Source organism: Lithobates pipiens, unplaced genomic scaffold (assembly GCF_037356315.1).
Source record: "Lithobates pipiens isolate NorthernLeopardFrog02 unplaced genomic scaffold, aLitPip1_a1.2 Scaffold_13, whole genome shotgun sequence".
Lineage (NCBI taxonomy): Eukaryota > Metazoa > Chordata > Amphibia > Anura > Ranidae > Lithobates > Lithobates pipiens.
In genome coordinates, this window is record NW_027507718.1 from 548028006 (window position 1) to 548049680 (window position 21675).

General features: G+C 40.4%; 12 non-coding genes across 12 annotated transcripts; all 12 read right to left on the reverse strand.

Moving 5' to 3' along the window:
- Positions 1–388: 388 nt before the first annotated feature.
- TRNAT-CGU (transfer RNA threonine (anticodon CGU)) lies at positions 389–460 on the reverse strand. The gene has a single exon. It is a non-coding gene; the product is annotated as a tRNA-Thr (tRNA).
- Positions 461–1683: 1223 nt separating this feature from the next.
- On the reverse strand, positions 1684–1756 carry TRNAT-CGU (transfer RNA threonine (anticodon CGU)). Its single transcript has one exon. It is a non-coding gene; the product is annotated as a tRNA-Thr (tRNA).
- A 1222-nt stretch (positions 1757–2978) lies between these two features.
- Positions 2979–3050, reverse strand: TRNAT-CGU (transfer RNA threonine (anticodon CGU)). The gene has a single exon. It is a non-coding gene; the product is annotated as a tRNA-Thr (tRNA).
- Positions 3051–4274: 1224 nt separating this feature from the next.
- Positions 4275–4346, reverse strand: TRNAT-CGU (transfer RNA threonine (anticodon CGU)). The gene has a single exon. It is a non-coding gene; the product is annotated as a tRNA-Thr (tRNA).
- Positions 4347–10773: 6427 nt separating this feature from the next.
- On the reverse strand, positions 10774–10845 carry TRNAT-CGU (transfer RNA threonine (anticodon CGU)). The gene has a single exon. It is a non-coding gene; the product is annotated as a tRNA-Thr (tRNA).
- Positions 10846–12069: 1224 nt separating this feature from the next.
- TRNAT-CGU (transfer RNA threonine (anticodon CGU)) lies at positions 12070–12141 on the reverse strand. The gene has a single exon. It is a non-coding gene; the product is annotated as a tRNA-Thr (tRNA).
- A 1223-nt stretch (positions 12142–13364) lies between these two features.
- On the reverse strand, positions 13365–13436 carry TRNAT-CGU (transfer RNA threonine (anticodon CGU)). The gene has a single exon. It is a non-coding gene; the product is annotated as a tRNA-Thr (tRNA).
- A 1223-nt stretch (positions 13437–14659) lies between these two features.
- On the reverse strand, positions 14660–14731 carry TRNAT-CGU (transfer RNA threonine (anticodon CGU)). Its single transcript has one exon. It is a non-coding gene; the product is annotated as a tRNA-Thr (tRNA).
- A 1223-nt stretch (positions 14732–15954) lies between these two features.
- Positions 15955–16026, reverse strand: TRNAT-CGU (transfer RNA threonine (anticodon CGU)). Its single transcript has one exon. It is a non-coding gene; the product is annotated as a tRNA-Thr (tRNA).
- Positions 16027–17249: 1223 nt separating this feature from the next.
- TRNAT-CGU (transfer RNA threonine (anticodon CGU)) lies at positions 17250–17321 on the reverse strand. Its single transcript has one exon. It is a non-coding gene; the product is annotated as a tRNA-Thr (tRNA).
- A 1223-nt stretch (positions 17322–18544) lies between these two features.
- Positions 18545–18616, reverse strand: TRNAT-CGU (transfer RNA threonine (anticodon CGU)). Its single transcript has one exon. It is a non-coding gene; the product is annotated as a tRNA-Thr (tRNA).
- Positions 18617–19840: 1224 nt separating this feature from the next.
- TRNAT-CGU (transfer RNA threonine (anticodon CGU)) lies at positions 19841–19912 on the reverse strand. Its single transcript has one exon. It is a non-coding gene; the product is annotated as a tRNA-Thr (tRNA).
- Between the last annotated feature and the right edge of the window lie 1763 nt (positions 19913–21675).

The following is a 21675-nucleotide window of genomic DNA, read 5'->3' on the forward strand; positions in this document are numbered from 1 at the left end:
GTCTAGGCTGTGATCATGTCATGTCTGCTGCAGGCAGGAGGAAACTTTTCCCTTCTCCTCTTGCCCAGTGATTAGACTGTACATTCTCACGAAAAACTTGGTGAGAAGTTGCAGGAGGGGGCAGACTGAATTCTACTTTTGTTATCATAACAAAGAAATGCACAAGCAACAGTTTTTCCATGATTGTGTTATCTCTGAGCCAACATTAATCCAGGAAGTGGATGGTGAAGGCGGATGAGGACAATAACCTTCTCTTACCCTGGTGAATGGTACATGTTTTCTTCCTTACACCCAGATGAGATACATGCCTTCATAAATGAGGTTAATATGGTTCACTAGCTTATTGCCAATTATTATCACACTCAATACATTAATTTGAGAGAGTATTAGGCACAGATGGGGTTTGAACCCATGATCTTTGGTTTACGAGACAAACGCCTTACCACTTGGCCACTGCGCCCTCTGTTGGAGAGAGAGAGGGCTTCTTGTTAAATTAGAAAAATGCACTCAAGCTTTATTTAGTATTAGTACTTTGTACATATGACAATACAATGCAAATCTTCAATCTATTGTTTGATTATATCCAACATAGTTATTATCATTCTTTGACTTGAAGGGATAAAAAATGTAGGGTGGCAGGGGTTATGCTTTGTTTGGTGTTTTGCAGTTAAATAAAGCACAAGTTCAGTTATGTAGAATATGGTTTCACTTATTCAATATAGAAGTTTTATAAAATGTCTCTGATAAATAATCTACCCAGGTGAGGGTTTGTTGCTGATGGTGTCCTATTTTTCGCTTTATTTAGTGTTGACAGGACATTTTTTGAATTTTGAGATGCTCAAAAAAATCCTAAGTGCAAGGTCAGTGTGCACCAAAACCAAATCACATTATATCACTCACATTCCCTGCACCCCCTCTCCACCTTGATAAAATAAAGGTTGGGCTTACACTGGTTAGGCCTTATCCCTCATTAAAATTGTCCGGCTGATGTTCAAGCACTTCTGTATCTTAATTCTTGTAGTGAAGCCCCCAGCATGTGCTCTTGTCTCTAGTAAATTTTGGCCCAGTCTTGCTCATTGAAATGCTCCTGCTGCTGGCCAGTTGTATACTTCTATGCCATCTTCAGTCTCTTAAATCTTGTAGTATGATGCCAAGCTCAAGAGTATATGCAGTGTTTCAAAAGTGGATCTTCGTCTGAGGTGTTCCAACGTTTGTACTGTAAGTCTCCACTTCTAGCACAGATTGCTCCTGGTTTCATACTTATAATCCATCCATGAGCTTTAGTTGGTAACTTTGTCTAGGCTGTGATCATGTCATGTCTGCTGCAGGCAGGAGGAAACTTTTCCCTTCTCCTCTTGCCCAGTGATTAGACTGTACATTCTTACGAAAAACTTGGTGAGAAGTTGCAGGAGGGGGCAGACTGAATTCTACTTTTGTTATCATAACAAAGAAATGTACAAGCAACAGTTTTTCCATGATTGTGTTATCTCTGAGCCAACATTAATCCAGGAAGTGGATGGTGAAGCCGGATGAGGACAATAACCTTCTCTTACCCTAGTGAATGGTACATGTTTTCCTCCTTACACCCAGATGAGACACATGCCTTCATAAATGAGGTTAATATGGTTCACAAGCTTATTGCCAATTATTATCACACTCAATATATTAATTTGAGAGAGTATTAGGCACAGATGGGGATTGAACCCATGATCTTTGGTTTACGAGACCAACGCCTTACCACTTGTCCACTGCAGCCTCTGTTGGAGAAAGACGGCTTCTTGTTAAATTCGAAAAATGCACTCAAGTTTTATTTAGTATTAGTACTTTGTACATATGATAATACAATGCAAATCTTCAATCTATTGTTTGATTATATCCAACATAGTTATTATCATTCTTTGACTTGAAGGGATAAAAAATGTAGGGTGGCAAGGGTTATGCTTTGTTTGGTGTTTTGCAGTTAAATAAAGCACAAGTTCAGTTATGTAGAATATGGTTTCACTTATTCAATATAGAAGTTTTATAAAATGTCTCTGTTAAATAATCTACCCAGGTGAGGGTTTGTTGCTGATGGTGTCCTATTTTTTGTTTTATTTAGTGTTGACAGAAAATTTTTTGAATTTTGAGATGCTCAAAATAATCCTAAGTGCAAGGTCAGTGTGCACCAAAACCACATCACATTATATCACTCACATTCCCTGCACCCCCTCTCCACCTTGATAAAATAAAGGTTGGGCTTACACTGGTTAGGCCTTATCCCTCATTAAAATTGTCCGGCTGATGTTCAAGCACTTCTGTATCTTAATTCTTGTAGTGAAGCCCCCAGCATGTGCTCTTGTCTCTAGTAAATTTTGGCCCAGTCTTGCTCATTGAAATGCTCCTGCTGCTGGCCAGTTGTATACTTCTATGCCGTCTTCAGTCTCTTAAATCTTGTAGTATGATGCCAAGCTCAAGAGTATATGCAGTGTTTCAAAAGTGGATCTTCGTCTGAGGTGTTCCAACGTTTGTAATGTAAGTCTCCACTTCTAGCACAGGAATTGCTCCTGGTTTCATACTTATAATCCATCCATGAGCTTTAGTTGGTAACTTTGTCTAGGCTGTGATCATGTCATGTCTGCTGCAGGCAGGAGGAAACTTTTCCCTTCTCCTCTTGCCCAGTGATTAGACTGTACATTCTCACGAAAAACTTGGTGAGAAGTTGCAGGAGGGGGCAGACTGAATGCTACTTTTGTTATCATAACAAAGAAATGCACAAGCAACAGTTTTTCCATGATTGTGTTATCTCTGAGGCGACATTAATCCAGGAAGTGGATGGTGAACCCGGATGAGGACAATAACCTTCTCTTACCCTGGTGAATGGTACATTTTTTCCTTCATACACCCAGATGAGATACATGCCTTCATAAATGAGGTTAATATGGTTCACTAGCTTATTGCCAATTATTATCACACTCAATATATTAATTTGAGAGAGTATTAGGCACAGATGGGGATTGAACCCATGATCTTTGGTTTACGAGACCAATGCCTTACCACTTGGCCACTGTGCCCTCTGTTGGAGAAAGACGGCTTCTTGTTAAATTCGAAAAATGCACTCAAGCTTTATTTAGTATTAGTAATTTGTACATATGACAATACAATGCAAATCTTCAATCTATTGTTTGATTATATCCAACATAGTTATTATCATTCTTTGACTTAAAGGGATATAAAATGTAGGGTGGCAGGGGTTATGCTTTGTTTGGTGTTTTGCAGTTAAATAAAGCACAATTTCAGTTATGTAGAATATGGTTTCACTTATTCAATATAGAAGTTTTATAAAATGTCTCTGATAAATAATCTACCCAGGTGAGGGTTTGTTGCTGATGGTGTCCTATTTTTTGTTTTATTTAGTGTTGACAGGAAATTTTTTGAATTTTGAGATGCTCAAAAAAATCCTAAGTGCAAGGTCAGTGTGCACCAAAACCACATCACATTATATCACTCACATTACCTGCACCCCCTCTCCACCTTGATAAAACAAAAGTTGGGCTTACACTGGTTAGGCCTTATCCCTCATTAAAATTGTCCGGCTGATGTTCAAGCACTTCTGTATCTTAATTCTTGTAGTGAAGCCCCCAGCATGTGCTCTTGTCTCTAGTAAATTTTGGCCCAGTCTTGCTCATTGAAATGCTCCTGCTGCTGGCCAGTTGTATACTTCTATGCCGTCTTCAGTCTCTTAAATCTTGTAGTATGATGCCAAGCTCAAGAGTATATGCAGTGTTTCAAAAGTGGATCTTCGTCTGAGGTGTTCCAACAATTGTAATGTAAGTCTCCACTTCTAGCACAGGGTTTGCTCCTGGTTTCATACTTATAATCCATCCATGAGCTTTAGTTGGTAACTTTGTCTAGGCTGTGATCATGTCATGTCTGCTGCAGGCAGGAGGAAACTTTTCCCTTCTCCTCTTGCCCAGTGATTAGACTGTACATGCTCACGAAAAACTTGGTGAGAAGTTGCAGGAGGGGGGCAGACTGAATTCTACTTTTGTTATCATAACAAAGAAATGCACAAGCAAGAGTTTTTCCATGATTGTGTTATCTCTGAGCCAACATTAATCCAGGAAGTGGATGGTGATCCCAGATGAGGACAATAACCTTCTCTTACCCTGGTGAATGGTACATGTTTTCTTCCTTAGACCCAGATGAGATACATGCCTTCATAAATGAGGTTAATATGGTTCACTAGCTTATTGCCAATTATTATCACACTCAATACATTAATTTGAGAGAGTATTAGGCACAGATGGGGATTGAACCCATGATCTTTGGTTTACGAGACCAACGCCTTACCACTTGGCCACCGCGCCCTCTGTTGGAGAAAGACGGCTTCTTGTTAAATTCGAAAAATGAACTCAAGCTTTATTTAGTATTAGTACTTTGTACATATGACAATACAATGCAAATCTTCAATCTATTGTTTGATTATATCCAACATAGTTATTATCATTCTTTGACTTGAAGGGATAAAAAATGTAGGGTGGCAGGGGTTATGCTTTGTTTGGTGTTTTGCAGTTAAATAAAGCACAAGTTCAGTTATGTAGAATATGGTTTCACTTATTCAATATAGAAGTTTTATAAAATGTCTCTGATAAATAATCTACCCAGGTGAGGGTTTGTTGCTGATGGTGTCCTATTTTTTGTTTTATTTAGTGTTGACAGGACATTTTTTGAATTTTGAGATGCTCAAAATAATCCTAAGTGCAAGGTCAGTGTGCACCAAAACCACATCACATTATATCACTCACATTACCTGCACCCCCTCTCCACCTTGATAAAATAAAAGTTGGGCTTACACTGGTTAGGCCTTATCCCTCATTAAAATTGTCCAGCTGATGTTCAAGCACTTCTGTATCTTAATTCATGTAGTGAAGCCCCCAGCATGTGCTCTTGTCTATAGTAAATTTTGGCCCAGTCTTGCTCATTGAAATGCTCCTGCTGCTGGCCAGTTGTATACTTCTTTTTTTTTTTTTTTTTTTCTTCCCAAATAGGCCAACTCCCTCCCACACCATCTAAAGGGGTATTTGGTTTGCAGGGTTCTTTGTTCTTCTACTGGTATATTTAAATTTAGAATTTCAGATTTAGTTGCATTAACCCTAAAATTGGAGACTTTCCCGTATTTTTTTATTTCTTCCATAATCGCCGGTATAGAGGTCTCCGGGCTAGAGATATAGAGCAAAAGATCATCTGCGAAAGCAGCAACCCGATACTCCCTCCCTTCGACCCGTATTCCATGGATGTTTTGATTCTTCCTAATAGCCGTCAGGAGAGGTTCTAGTGTCAGAACAAATAATATTGGGGAGAGCGGGCACCCCTGTCTTGTCTCGTTGCACAATTCAAGGGGGCAGGACAGGGCCCCGTTTATTCTTATTTTAGCTTTAGGCTTGGTATACAGAGCTTCAATCCACCCTCTCATCCTCACCCCTAATCCATATCGCTCCAGCACTTCGAATAAGAACCCCCAACTAACCCTGTCAAATGCCTTTTCAGCATCTATAGACATGAGTATCGTGGGGGTCTTCTGCCTTATGGATTCCTGGCTTAACATAATAGTCTTTAATGCGTTATCCCGCCCTTCTCTCCCTTGGATAAATCCAACCTGATCCTGCTGTACCCACTCTGGCACATAAGGTCTTAATCGTTCAGAGATAATTTTTGCAAAAAGTTTAATATCTGAGTTTAGCAAGGAAATTGGCCTGTAGCTTTCCACTGCAAGTGGGTCCTTTGCCTCTTTCAAGATCAAGACCACATGTGCCAGTAATGTCTCTTCTCGAAATTTTCCATCCCTCCCCACTGCGTTGAAATACTCGCATAATTTTGGAACCAGCTGTTTTTGGAATTCCTTATAGTATGAGATCGGGAAACCATCTGGCCCGGGGCATCCTCCCTTAGCTGTATTTTTGATAGCCCATTCAACTTCCAGCTTTGATATCGGGGCTTCTAATGCTTCCATTTCTATTTGTTTAGCCCTAGGGATCTCTATCCCTTTCAGATAATCCTTTATTGCGTCTCGGCCTCTGTTCTCTGAGCTATCCTGTTGAATATTGTATAGGGCCCTATAATATGTATAAAACGTATTTACAATATCCTCCGGCATATTTTGTATGTCCCCTGCCTCATTTCTTACCCTTGGGATAAAAGTTCTACTTTTCTTATCCTTCACTCTCCTGGCCAGCCATTTACCGGCTTTGTTTCCCCATTGATACCTCTCTGTTCCCAAAATATAATAAGCGGCCATCCTGTCCTGCTCTAAGTAGTCTTCTAGTTCTCTTTTTTTTATTACTAAGTCCTGAGTGTCATAGAGTCCCCTTGGTCTACTACCCTTCTCCAGTCTCTGGATTTCTTCATACAGTAGGGTTTTCCTCCTCTCTCTCTCTCTCTTTTTCCCCGCTCCGATCCCTATTAATACCCCTCTCATTACCACTTTGTGCGTTTCCCACAATATGGGGCTGGAGATTCCAGGTGTATCATTTAATCTAAAAAATTGTTCCATCTCCCTCTCCACCCTACTTACAGAGTCCTTATCCTGTAACAGAGATTCATTCAATCTCCAAATCCCCCTCGGTCCATGATCCTCCCCTATCTCCAACTTAATCATAACTGGCGCATGATCTGACACAGTTCTGATTTTTATTTCCGCCTTCTTAAGTGTTTTCAGGAATGAGTGTTCCAAAAAAATATAATCTATTCGAGAGAAGGAACCATGGACCGAGGAGAAGCATGTATAGTCCCTATCCTTTGGATGAAGTACTCTCCAGGTATCCTGTAGCTGATATAGAGCCAGAGCCCTTAAAAACTTTCTCTGCTTATGTACCGATGTCCTGGATCTTCCCGTTGAGGTATCCATTTTTGGGTTTATACTCCAGTTAAAATCTCCAGCAAGAATTAGTTTCCCCTCTTTGAAATCCTCTATTTTGTTCAATGTTTTCCTTAGAAATACTTCCGCATTCTCATTTGGGGCATAAATATTTACGATTGTGCATTTAAGGTTAAACAGCATTCCCTTTAAGCACAGATATCGTCCCTCCGGGTCCACCAGACGCTCCTCTAGATTAAACCTCATTGTTTTACTAAAACCTATTGCAACCCCTCTGGAGTATGAGAATGGGGAATCCCCATAAATCCATATCGGGAAATCATTCGAATTCATTCTGATCCCAGAGGTGCAAGTTATATGCGTCTCCTGGAGACATACTATATTTGCTTCCATATGCTGCAACTCATCATTTATTCTGTATCTTTTCCTTTTTGTATTTAAGCCCCTTACATTATAGGTAATAACATTAACTATCCCCATACCTCTCTTCCAGTGGGGGTTTCCCCTCTTTTGTTGGAGCGTCTAGTGAACCCGTTGGAGACCATACCTGCTGCGCCTATAGGGGGACCGAGTGAGAGCCCATAAAAAAACCCCACACAACCAAAACCTCCCTCCCACCCCCCGCCCCCCCCCTGTCCTATAACAAAACGTCTCGTAAGACTGGGTAGGACTCCCCTTTTCTTGTTAAACCTATGGGGCTGGAAGGCCAATACCATTGGTCTCCTCTCCCCCATAATATCCCTGGGGTTCACCCCCATGTCCGTCCGAGGCTCCCCCAGCCCTCTCCCTCTCCCCCCCCCTTCCCCCCTTTGCCCCCTTCCTAATTAGTCTCAGCTTCAGGTATTTGGATTCTTTCGTCTCCAATCGCTCGATCTATCCTGTCTCTTATTTCTTTGGGTCATACTCCCTGCTCCTCCCAGATCCTCTTCACTATCCCATTCTATCTGTGGGGTAGGGTGTATTCCTAGCTGTTCGCAGAATTCTCGGAGATCCTCCGGGAAACGTAGAACCGCAGATCGTCCGTCTTTTTTCCCTATGAGACATGCCGGAAATCCCCATTGATATGGGATATCGGCTGCTCTCAGTAGTTCCGTTAGTGGTTTCAATCTTCTCCTTCTTCCAAGCGTCTCTCCCGCTAAGTCGGAATAGATCTGCAGTTCCACGTCCCCGTAGGTCACCCCTGGCTGTGTTCTAATTTTTCTCATTACCTGCATTTTTTCTGCTACGTGATGAAATCTTACTATGACATCTCGGGGGGTTTCTGATCTAATTCCAAAAGGTCGTGTCATCCTGTGTATTCTATCTAACTTTAATGGGGCTGTGGCTTCTCTGCCTAATAGGGGGTTGAAGATCTGTTGGGCTATCCCTCCAAGGGTAGATGCGCTAATTGTCTCAGGGAGACCTTTTATTCGTAGGTTCTTTCTTCTGCTTCTATTCTCCTGATCTTCTAATTTATATCTAATTATTCTATTTCCCCTACGGAGAGCTGTTACCTGTTCTAGGATTCCCTCTATTCTATGCTCCTGGGCCTCTATTTTGTTTTCCACCTCCTCTACTCTCCCCAAGACCAAGCCTATGTCCTCCCTTATAGTTGCGATATCTGCCCTTAGAGAGACCTCCATTCTCATGAACATCTCTGAGAGCATCTCCCTAATCTGTGGAGACTGGGGGGTTTCCCCTTGTCTATCTAGATCCCTTTCTCCTACCCCCAGATGTTCTGACCCCTCCCTTCCTTGAGCTTCATTCTGACTACTATCCCCACTTTGAGAGTTTGCACTATTTTTTTTTTCAGTAGGCTTAATAACCGGGGTTTTTGTCCCTCTACTGTCTTCTCCCTTCTGTCGACTTGGGCCCGAGCGGAGCAATTTTTCCATCCTGGGGCTGCCAGCCTCTTCACCTGCCCTTATACTAATGTTCGCGGCCATATATTTTTGAATTCCGACCGGACTTGCGGCAGGGGTTATTTGTTTGTTTGTCTTGCCTGCTTTCCCTCTCATCCTGGCAGGGCTGTCAAAACTTGACTCTCTTCCCACTATGACAAGATATTGATATAATTCTTTACCACCACTTTATATACCTCCCCTTCAATAGACCCACCTAACCAAAAAACATCAATCACAATATTATTACAATCATTTGGTGGTGATCAATACCAATTAAATTTCATCAACCAAAATGTCCACAAAAAAAAAAAAAAAAAAAAAAAAAGGGGGGGGGGGAGGGGGTATTATTCAATAATCAATAACCTCCTGATGTCTCGAGCGTTGTTCAATTCCCAGTGACCCCAAAAAAAAAAAAAATAAGAAATTATTTCTTTTCTTTCCCTTTTTCTTTCAAAAAGGCCGTTTGATGGGAAACAAGATTTATTATCTTATCCGCTGCTTCCACTTTTCTATATTGGGCACGTCTAGTGATTAACAGTATCCATTGGATATGTCCATATCGTAGATTCTCTAAACCATAGAATATGTTTCCGGGGGTATCCTCCAAAAAAAAAAAACAACTCAGGAAAGTGCAAATCCTCTTGTCAGCAGCAGAGGCTATTACAGCTGCGTTTAGATTCCTCCAGCAACTGTTATTAATAGCATAACAGGTTTCCTCCTGCAGATTTTATATAGCTGATTATATGCATAAAAGAAAACTGTCCCTTATAACCAGGGGGGGGAGGGGTGTACAGTGAGAACCCCCTTTAGGTAACAATATCTTTTCCTTTTCTCTCCCCTGGCAGCAATACCATCTAGAGCCAGATCAAACAATCATTCCATATGGGATTCTCTCAGAACAGCTTATTCCTTAGGCACGGAAAGATAGAAGATAGAGTAGGCTCCAGTTTACCTAGGGGTATACCCCCTTATCTAGCACAGTGTCTATATCCTTGCCTCTCACCGATCCAGCAGACACTCCAGCAGATACTCCCCCACTTCCCCGTCCCGCTGCTTGCCTTACCGCTCTACCGGGTCTTGTAGGGACTTGTGTCAGACAGCCTCACCCTGTGCTCCAGTATGCTCAAGCAAGGATCCTCACTCCCCTTCAGGGTATGCAGCTCAGGTCCCGTCCCGCCATGTATCGGCGTCTTGCGATGCTCCGCCGCTGTACTCCTGGGCAACCGTTCCACTAGCGCGGGCTGCAGCTAGGTTTGGCAGGCCGGATCTCGTTCCCTGGAACCGCAATGTCCGGAAGGCTCGGGCGCGACTCGGGAGCGTGCAGTGCAGGCTATGGGGCTGTGAAGAGGTGCGTGGCGGAGGGAGGTAGAGTGAGCGAGGGCATCAGGAGGCTCGGACGGACGCTCAGATGGACGCCTGTCTCCTACGTCATAGCTCCGCCTTCGTCCGCCAGTTGTATACTTCTATGCCGTCTTCAGTCTCTTAAATCTTGTAGTATGATGCCAAGCTCAAGAGTATATGCAGTGTTTCAAAAGTGGATCTTCGTCTGAGGTGTTCCAACGTTTGTAATGTAAGTCTCCACTTCTAGCACAGGAATTGCTCCTGGTTTCATACTTATAATCCATCCATGAGCTTTAGTTGGTAACTTTGTCTAGGCTGTGATCATGTCATGTCTGCTGCAGGCAGGAGGAAACTTTTCCCTTCTCCTCTTGCCCAGTGATTAGACTGTACATTCTCAAGAAAAACTTGGTGAGAAGTTGCAGGAGGGGGCAGACTGAATTCTACTTTTGTTATCATAACAAAGAAATGCACAAGCAACAGTTTATCCATGATTGTGTTATCTCTGAGCCAACATTAATCCAGGAAGTGGATGGTGAACCCGGATGAGGACAATAACCTTCTCTTACCCTGGTGAATGGCACATGTTTTCTTCCTTACACCCAGATGAGATACATGCCTTCATAAATGAGGTTAATATGGTTCACTAGCTTATTGCCAATTATTATCACACTCAATACATTAATTTGAGAGAGTATTAGGCACAGATGGGGATTGAACCCATGATCTTTGGTTTACGAGACCAACGCCTTACCACTTGGCCACTGCGCCCTCTGTTGGAGAAAGACGGCTTCTTGTTAAATTCGAAAAATGAACTCAAGCTTTATTTAGTATTAGTACTTTGTACATATGACAATACAATGCAAATCTTCAATCTATTGTTTGATTATATCCAACATAGTTATTATCATTCTTTGACTTGAAGGGATAAAAAATGTAGGGTGGCAGGGGTTATGCTTTGTTTGGTGTTTTGCAGTTAAATAAAGCACAAGTTCAGTTATGTAGAATATGGTTTCACTTATTCAATATAGAAGTTTTATAAAATGTCTCTGATAAATAATCTACCCAGGTGAGGGTTTGTTGCTGATGGTGTCCTATTTTTTGTTTTATTTAGTGTTGACAGGACATTTTTTGAATTTTGAGATGCTCAAAATAATCCTAAGTGCAAGGTCAGTGTGCACCAAAACCACATCACATTATATCACTCACATTACCTGCACCCCCTCTCCACCTTGATAAAATAAAAGTTGGGCTTACACTGGTTAGGCCTTATCCCTCATTAAAATTGTCCAGCTGATGTTCAAGCACTTCTGTATCTTAATTCATGTAGTGAAGCCCCCAGCATGTGCTCTTGTCTCTAGTAAATTTTGGCCCAGTCTTGCTCATTGAAATGCTCCTGCTGCTGGCCAGTTGTATACTTCTATGCCGTCTTCAGTCTCTTAAATCTTGTAGTATGATGCCAAGCTCAAGAGTATATGCAGTGTTTCAAAAGTGGATCTTCGTCTGAGGTGTTCCAACGTTTGTAATGTAAGTCTCCACTTCTAGCACAGGAATTGCTCCTGGTTTCATACTTATAATCCATCCATGAGCTTTAGTTGGTAACTTTGTCTAGGCTGTGATCATGTCATGTCTGCTGCAGGCAGGAGGAAACTTTTCCCTTCTCCTCTTGCCCAGTGATTAGACTGTACATTCTCACGAAAAACTTGGTGAGAAGTTGCAGGAGGGGGGCAGACTGAATTCTACTTTTGTTATCATAACAAAGAAATGCACAAGCAACAGTTTATCCATGATTGTGTTATCTCTGAGCCAACATTAATCCAGGAAGTGGATGGTGAACCCGGATGAGGACAATAACCTTCTCTTACCCTGGTGAATGGTACATGTTTTCTTCCTTACACCCAGATGAGATACATGCCTTCATAAATGAGGTTAATATGGTTCACTAGCTTATTGCCAATTATTATCACACTCAATACATTAATTTGAGAGAGTATTAGGCACAGATGGGGATTGAACCCATGATCTTTGGTTTACGAGACCAACGCCTTACCACTTGGCCACTGCGCCCTCTGTTGGAGAAAGACGGCTTCTTGTTAAATTTGAAAAATGAACTCAAGCTTTATTTAGTATTAGTACTTTGTACATATGACAATACAATGCAAATCTTCAATCTATTGTTTGATTATATCCAACATAGTTATTATCATTCTTTGACTTGAAGGGATAAAAAATGTAGGGTGGCAGGGGTTATGCTTTGTTTGGTGTTTTGCAGTTAAATAAAGCACAAGTTCAGTTATGTAGAATATGGTTTCACTTATTCAATATAGAAGTTTTATAAAATGTCTCTGATAAATAATCTACCCAGGTGAGGGTTTGTTGCTGATGGTGTCCTATTTTTTGTTTTATTTAGTGTTGACAGGACATTTTTTGAATTTTGAGATGCTCAAAATAATCCTAAGTGCAAGGTCAGTGTGCACCAAAACCACATCACATTATATCACTCACATTACCTGCACCCCCTCTCCACCTTGATAAAATAAAAGTTGGGCTTACACTGGTTAGGCCTTATCCCTCATTAAAATTGTCCAGCTGATGTTCAAGCACTTCTGTATCTTAATTCATGTAGTGAAGCCCCCAGCATGTGCTCTTGTCTATAGTAAATTTTGGCCCAGTCTTGCTCATTGAAATGCTCCTGCTGCTGGCCAGTTGTATACTTCTATGCCGTCTTCAGTCTCTTAAATCTTGTAGTATGATGCCAAGCTCAAGAGTATATGCAGTGTTTCAAAAGTGGATCTTCGTCTGAGGTGTTCCAACGTTTGTAATGTAAGTCTCCACTTCTAGCACAGGGATTGCTCCTGGTTTCATACTTATAATCCATCCATGAGCTTTAGTTGGTAACTTTGTCTAGGCTGTGATCATGTCATGTCTGCTGCAGGCAGGAGGAAACTTTTCCCTTCTCCTCTTGCCCAGTGATTAGACTGTACATTCTCACGAAAAACTTGGTGAGAAGTTGCAGGAGGGGGGAGACTGAATTCTACTTTTGTTATCATAACAAAGAAATGCACAAGCAACAGTTTTTCCATGATTGTGTTATCTCTGAGCCAACATTAATCCAGGAAGTGGATGGTGAACCCTGATGAGGACAATAACCTTCTCTTACCCTGGTGAATGGTACATGTTTTCTTCCTTACACCCAGATGAGATACATGCCTTCATAAATGAGGTTAATATGGTTCACTAGCTTATTGCCAATTATTATCACACTCAATACATTAATTTGAGAGAGTATTAGGCACAGATGGGGATTGAACCCATGATCTTTGGTTTACGAGACCAACGCCTTACCACTTGGCCACTGCGCACTCTGTTGGAGAAAGACGGCTTCTTGTTAAATTCGAAAAATGAACTCAAGCTTTATTTAGTATTAGTACTTTGTACATATGACAATACAATGCAAATCTTCAATCTATTGTTTGATTATATCCAACATAGTTATTATCATTCTTTGACTTGAAGGGATAAAAAATGTAGGGTGGCAGGGGTTATGCTTTGTTTGGTGTTTTGCAGTTAAATAAAGCACAAGTTCAGTTATGTAGAATATGGTTTCACTTATTCAATATAGAAGTTTTATAAAATGTCTCTGATAAATAATCTACCCAGGTGAGGGTTTGTTGCTGATGGTGTCCTATTTTTTGTTTTATTTAGTGTTGACAGGACATTTTTTGAATTTTGAGATGCTCAAAATAATCCTAAGTGCAAGGTCAGTGTGCACCAAAACCACATCACATTATATCACTCACATTACCTGCACCCCCTCTCCACCTTGATAAAATAAAAGTTGGGCTTACACTGGTTAGGCCTTATCCCTCATTAAAATTGTCCAGCTGATGTTCAAGCACTTCTGTATCTTAATTCATGTAGTGAAGCCCCCAGCATGTGCTCTTGTCTATAGTAAATTTTGGCCCAGTCTTGCTCATTGAAATGCTCCTGCTGCTGGCCAGTTGTATACTTCTATGCCGTCTTCAGTCTCTTAAATCTTGTAGTATGATGCCAAGCTCAAGAGTATATGCAGTGTTTCAAAAGTGGATCTTCGTCTGAGGTGTTCCAACGTTTGTAATGTAAGTCTCCACTTCTAGCACAGGGATTGCTCCTGGTTTCATACTTATAATCCATCCATGAGCTTTAGTTGGTAACTTTGTCTAGGCTGTGATCATGTCATGTCTGCTGCAGGCAGGAGGAAACTTTTCCCTTCTCCTCTTGCCCAGTGATTAGACTGTACATTCTCACGAAAAACTTGGTGAGAAGTTGCAGGAGGGGGGAGACTAAATTCTACTTTTGTTATCATAACAAAGAAATGCACAAGCAACAGTTTTTCCATGATTGTGTTATCTCTGAGCCAACATTAATCCAGGAAGTGGATGGTGAACCCGGATGAGGACAATAACCTTCTCTTACCCTGGTGAATGGTACATGTTTTCTTCCTTAGACCCAGATGAGATACATGCCTTCATAAATGAGGTTAATATGGTTCACTAGCTTATTGCCAATTATTATCACACTCAATACATTAATTTGAGAGAGTATTAGGCACAGATGGGGATTGAACCCATGATCTTTGGTTTACGAGACCAACGCCTTACCACTTGGCCACTGCGCCCTCTGTTGGAGAAAGATGGCTTCTTGTTAAATTCGAAAAATGAACTCAAGCTTTTTTTAGTATTAGTACTTTGTACATATGACAATACAATGCAAATCTTCAATCTATTGTTTGATTATATCCAACATAGTTATTATCATTCTTTGACTTGAAGGGATAAAAAATGTAGGGTGGCAAGGGTTATGCTTTGTTTGGTGTTTTGCAGTTAAATAAAGCACAAGTTCAGTTATGTAGAATATGGTTTCACTTATTCAATATAGAAGTTTTATAAAATGTCTCTGATAAATAATCTACCCAGGTGAGGGTTTGTTGCTGATGGTGTCCTATTTTTTGTTTTATTTAGTGTTGACAGGACATTTTTTGAATTTTGAGATGCTCAAAATAATCCTAAGTACAAGGTCAGTGTGCACCAAAACCACATCACATTATATCACTCACATTACCTGCACCCCCTCTCCACCTTGATAAAATAAAAGTTGGGCTTACACTGGTTAGGCCTTATCCCTCATTAAAATTGTCCAGCTGATGTTCAAGCACTTCTGTATCTTAATTCATGTAGTGAAGCCCCCAGCATGTGCTCTTGTCTATAGTAAATTTTGGCCCAGTCTTGCTCATTGAAATGCTCCTGCTGCTGGCCAGTTGTATACTTCTATGCCGTCTTCAGTCTCTTAAATCTTGTAGTATGATGCCAAGCTCAAGAGTATATGCAGTGTTTCAAAAGTGGATCTTCGTCTGAGGTGTTCCAACGTTTGTAATGTAAGTCTCCACTTCTAGCACAGGGATTGCTCCTGGTTTCATACTTATAATCCATCCATGAGCTTTAGTTGGTAACTTTGTCTAGGCTGTGATCATGTCATGTCTGCTGCAGGCAGGAGGAAACTTTTCCCTTCTCCTCTTGCCCAGTGATTAGACTGTAAATTCTCAAGAAAAACTTGGTGAGAAGTTGCAGGAGGGGGCAGACTGAATTCTACTTTTGTTATCATAACAAAGAAATGCACAAGCAACAGTTTATCCATGATTGTGTTATCTCTGAGCCAACATTAATCCAGGAAGTGGATGGTGAACCCGGATGAGGACAATAACCTTCTCTTACCCTGGTGAATGGTACATGTTTTCTTCCTTACACCCAGATGAGATACATGCCTTCATAAATGAGGTTAATATGGTTCACTAGCTTATTGCCAATTATTATCACACTCAATACATTAATTTGAGAGAGTATTAGGCACAGATGGGGATTGAACCCATGACCTTTGGTTTACGAGACCAACGCCTTACCACTTGGCCACTGCGCCCTCTGTTGGAGAAAGACGGCTTCTTGTTAAATTCGAAAAATGAACTCAAGCTTTATTTAGTATTAGTACTTTGTACATATGACAATACAATGCAAATCTTCAATCTATTGTTTGATTATATCCAACATAGTTATTATCATTCTTTGACTTGAAGGGATAAAAAATGTAGGGTGGCAGGGGTTATGCTTTGTTTGGTGTTTTGCAGTTAAATAAAGCACAAGTTCAGTTATGTAGAATATGGTTTCACTTATTCAATATAGAAGTTTTATAAAATGTCTCTGATAAATAATCTACCCAGGTGAGGGTTTGTTGCTGATGGTGTCCTATTTTTTGTTTTATTTAGTGTTGACAGGACATTTTTTGAATTTTGAGATGCTCAAAATAATCCTAAGTGCAAGGTCAGTGTGCACCAAAACCACATCACATTATATCACTCACATTACCTGCACCCCCTCTCCACCTTGATAAAATAAAAGTTGGGCTTACACTGGTTAGGCCTTATCCCTCATTAAAATTGTCCAGCTGATGTTCAAGCACTTCTGTATCTTAATTCATGTAGTGAAGCCCCCAGCATGTGCTCTTGTCTATAGTAAATTTTGGCCCAGTCTTGCTCATTGAAATGCTCCTGCTGCTGGCCAGTTGTATACTTCTATGCCGTCTTCAGTCTCTTAAATCTTGTAGTATGATGCCAAACTCAAGAGTATATGCAGTGTTTCAAAAGTGGATCTTCGTCTGAGGTGTTCCAACGTTTGTAATGTAAGTCTCCACTTCTAGCACAGGGATTGCTCCTGGTTTCATACTTATAATCCATCCATGAGCTTTAGTTGGTAACTTTGTCTAGGCTGTGATCATGTCATGTCTGCTGCAGGCAGGAGGAAACTTTTCCCTTCTCCTCTTGCCCAGTGATTAGACTGTACATTCTCACGAAAAACTTGGTGAGAAGTTGCAGGAGGGGGGAGACTGAATTCTACTTTTGTTATCATAACAAAGAAATGCACAAGCAACAGTTTTTCCATGATTGTGTTATCTCTGAGCCAACATTAATCCAGGAAGTGGATGGTGAACCCTGATGAGGACAATAACCTTCTCTTACCCTGGTGAATGGTACATGTTTTCTTCCTTACACCCAGATGAGATACATGCCTTCATAAATTAGGTTAATATGGTTCACTAGCTTATTGCCAATTATTATCACACTCAATACATTAATTTGAGAGAGTATTAGGCACAGATGGGGATTGAACCCATGATCTTTGGTTTACGAGACCAACGCCTTACCACTTGGCCACTGCGCACTCTGTTGGAGAAAGACGGCTTCTTGTTAAATTCGAAAAATGAACTCAAGCTTTATTTAGTATTAGTACTTTGTACATATGACAATACAATGCAAATCTTCAATCTATTGTTTGATTATATCCAACATAGTTATTATCATTCTTTGACTTGAAGGGATAAAAAATGTAGGGTGGCAGGGGTTATGCTTTGTTTGGTGTTTTGCAGTTAAATAAAGCACAAGTTCAGTTATGTAGAATATGGTTTCACTTATGCAATATTGAAGTTTTATAAAATGTCTCTGATAAATAATCTACCCAGTTGAGGGTTTGTTGCTGATGGTGTCCTATTTTTTGTTTTATTTAGTGTTGACAGGACATTTTTTGAATTTTGAGATGCTCAAAATAATCCTAAGTGCAAGGTCAGTGTGCACCAAAACCACATCACATTATATCACTCACATTACCTGCACCCCCTCTCCACCTTGATAAAATAAAAGTTGGGCTTACACTGGTTAGGCCTTATCCCTCATTAAAATTGTCCAGCTGATGTTCAAGCACTTCTGTATCTTAATTCATGTAGTGAAGCCCCCAGCATGTGCTCTTGTCTATAGTAAATTTTGGCCCAGTCTTGCTCATTGAAATGCTCCTGCTGCTGGCCAGTTGTATACTTCTATGCCGTCTTCAGTCTCTTAAATCTTGTAGTATGATGCCAAGCTCAAGAGTATATGCAGTGTTTCAAAAGTGGATCTTCGTCTGAGGTGTTCCAACGTTTGTAATGTAAGTCTCCACTTCTAGCACAGGGATTGCTCCTGGTTTCGTACTTATAATCCATCCATGAGCTTTAGTTGGTAACTTTGTCTAGGCTGTGATCATGTCATGTCTGCTGCCGGCAGGAGGAAACTTTTCCCTTCTCCTCTTGCCCAGTGATTAGACTGTACATTCTCACGAAAAACTTGGTGAGAAGTTGCAGGAGGGGGGAGACTGAATTCTACTTTTGTTATCATAACAAAGAAATGCACAAGCAACAGTTTTTCCATGATTGTGTTATCTCTGAGCCAACATTAATCCAGGAAGTGGATGGTGAACCCTGATGAGGACAATAACCTTCTCTTACCCTGGTGAATGGTACATGTTTTCTTCCTTACACCCAGATGAGATACATGCCTTCATAAATGAGGTTAATATGGTTCACTAGCTTATTGCCAATTATTATCACACTCAATACATTAATTTGAGAGAGTATTAGGCACAGATGGGGATTGAACCCATGATCTTTTGTTTACGAGACCAACGCCTTACCACTTGGCCACTGCGCCCTCTGTTGGAGAAAGATGGCTTCTTGTTAAATTCGAAAAATGAACTCAAGCTTTATTTAGTATTAGTACTTTGTACATATGACAATACAATGCAAATCTTCAATCTATTGTTTGATTATATCCAACATAGTTATTATCATTCTTTGACTTGAAGGGATAAAAAATGTAGGGTGGCAGGGGTTATGCTTTGTTTGGTGTTTTGCAGTTAAATAAAGCACAAGTTCAGTTATGTAGAATATGGTTTCACTTATTCAATATAGAAGTTTTATAAAATGTCTCTGATAAATAATCTACCCAGGTGAGGGTTTGTTGCTGATGGTGTCCTATTTTTTGTTTTATTTAGTGTTGACAGGACATTTTTTGAATTTTGTGATGCTCAAAATAATTCTAAGTGCATGGTCAGTGTGCACCAAAACCACATCACATTATATCACTCACATTACCTGCACCCCCTCTCCACCTTGATAAAATAAAAGTTGGGCTTACACTGGTTAGGCCTTATCCCTCATTAAAATTGTCCGGCTGATGTTCAAGCACTTCTGTATCTTAAATTCTTGTAGTGAAGCCCCCAGCATGTGCTCTTGTCTCTAGTAAATTTTGGCCCAGTCTTGCTCATTGAAATGCTCCTGCTGCTGGCCAGTTGTATACTTCTATGCCGTCTTCAGTCTCTTAAATCTTGTAGTATGATGCCAAGCTCAAGAGTATATGCAGTGTTTCAAAAGTGGATCTTCGTCTGAGGTGTTCCAACGTTTGTAATGTAAGTCTCCACTTCTAGCACAGGGATTGCTCCTGGTTTCATACTTATAATCCATCCATGAGCTTTAGTTGGTAACTTTGTCTAGGCTGTGATCATGTCATGTCTGCTGCAGGCAGGAGGAAACTTTTCCCTTCTCCTCTTGCCCAGTGATTAGACTGTACATTCTCACGAAAAACTTGGTGAGAAGTTGCAGGAGGGGGCAGACTGAATTCTACTTTTGTTATCATAACAAAGAAATGCACAAGCAACAGTTTTTCCATGATTGTGTTATCTCTGAGCCAACATTAATCCAGGAAGTGGATGGTGAACCCGGATGAGGACAATAACCTTCTCTTACCCTGGTGAATGGTACATGTTTTCTTCATTACACCCAGATAAGATACATGCCTTCATAAATGAGGTTAATATGGTTCACTAGCTTATTGCCAATTATTATCACACTCAATACATTAATTTGAGAGAGTATTAGGCACAGATGGGGATTGAACCCATGATCTTTGGTTTACGAGACCAACGCCTTACCACTTGGCCACTGCGCACTCTGTTGGAGGAAGATGGCTTCTTGTTAAATTCGAAAAATGCACTCAAGCTTTATTTAGTATTAGTACTTTGTACATATGACAATACAATGCAAATCTTCAATCTATTGTTTGATTATATCCAACATAGTTATTATCATTCTTTGACTTGAAGGGATAAAAAATGTAGGGTGGCAGGGTTATGCTTTGTTTGGTGTTTTGCAGTTAAATAAAGCACAAGTTCAGTTATGTAGAATATGGTTTCACTTATGCAATATTGAAGTTTTATAAAATGTCTCTGATAAATAATCTACCCAGGTGAGGGTTTGTTGCTGATGGTGTCCTATTTTTTGTTTTATTTAGTGTTGACAGGACATTTTTTGAATTTTGAGATGCTCAAAATAATCCTAAGTGCAAGGTCAGTGTGCACCAAAACCACATCACATTATATCACTCACATTACCTGCACCCCCTCTCCACCTTGATAAAATAAAAGTTGGGCTTACACTGGTTAGGCCTTATCCCTCATTAAAATTGTCCAGCTGATGTTCAAGCACTTCTGTATCTTAATTCATGTAGTGAAGCCCCCAGCATGTGCTCTTGTCTATAGTAAATTTTGGCCCAGTCTTGCTCATTGAAATGCTCCTGCTGCTGGCCAGTTGTATACTTCTATGCCGTCTTCAGTCTCTTAAATCTTGGAGTATGATGCCAAGCTCAAGAGTATATGCAGTGTTTCAAAAGTGGATCTTCGTCTGAGGTGTTCCAACGTTTGTAATGTAAGTCTCCACTTCTAGCACAGGGATTGCTCCTGGTTTCATACTTATAATCCATCCATGAGCTTTAGTTGGTAACTTTGTCTAGGCTGTGATCATGTCATGTCTGCTGCAGGCAGGAGGAAACTTTTCCCTTCTCCTCTTGCCCAGTGATTAGACTGTACATTCTCACGAAAAACTTGGTGAGAAGTTGCAGGAGGGGGGAGACTGAATTCTACTTTTGTTATCATAACAAAGAAATGCACAAGCAACAGTTTTTCCATGATTGTGTTATCTCTGAGCCAACATTAATCCAGGAAGTGGATGGTGAACCCGGATGAGGACAATAACCTTCTCTTACCCTGGTGAATGGTACATGTTTTCTTCCTTACACCCAGATGAGATACATGCCTTCATAAATGAGGTTAATATGGTTCACTAGCTTATTGCCAATTATTATCACACTCAATACATTAATTTGAGAGAGTATTAGGCACAGATGGGGATTGAACCCATGATCTTTGGTTTATGAGACCAACGCCTTACCACTTGGCCACTGCGCCCTCTGTTGGAGAAAGACGGCTTCTTGTTAAATTCGAAAAATGAACTCAAGCTTTATTTAGTATTAGTACTTTGTACATATGACAATACAATGCAAATCTTCAATCTATTGTTTGATTATATCCAACATAGTTATTATCATTCATTGACTTGAAGGGATAAAAAATGTAGGGTGGCAGGGTTATGCTTTGTTTGGTGTTTTGCAGTTAAATAAAGCACAAGTTCAGTTATGTAGAATATGGTTTCACTTATGCAATATTGAAGTTTTATAAAATGTCTCTGATAAATAATCTACCCAGGTGAGGGTTTGTTGCTGATGGTGTCCTATTTTTTGTTTTATTTAGTGTTGACAGGACATTTTTTGAATTTTGAGATGCTCAAAATAATCCTAAGTGCAAGGTCAGTGTGCACCAAAACCACATCACATTATATCACTCACATTACCTGCACCCCCTCTCCACCTTGATAAAA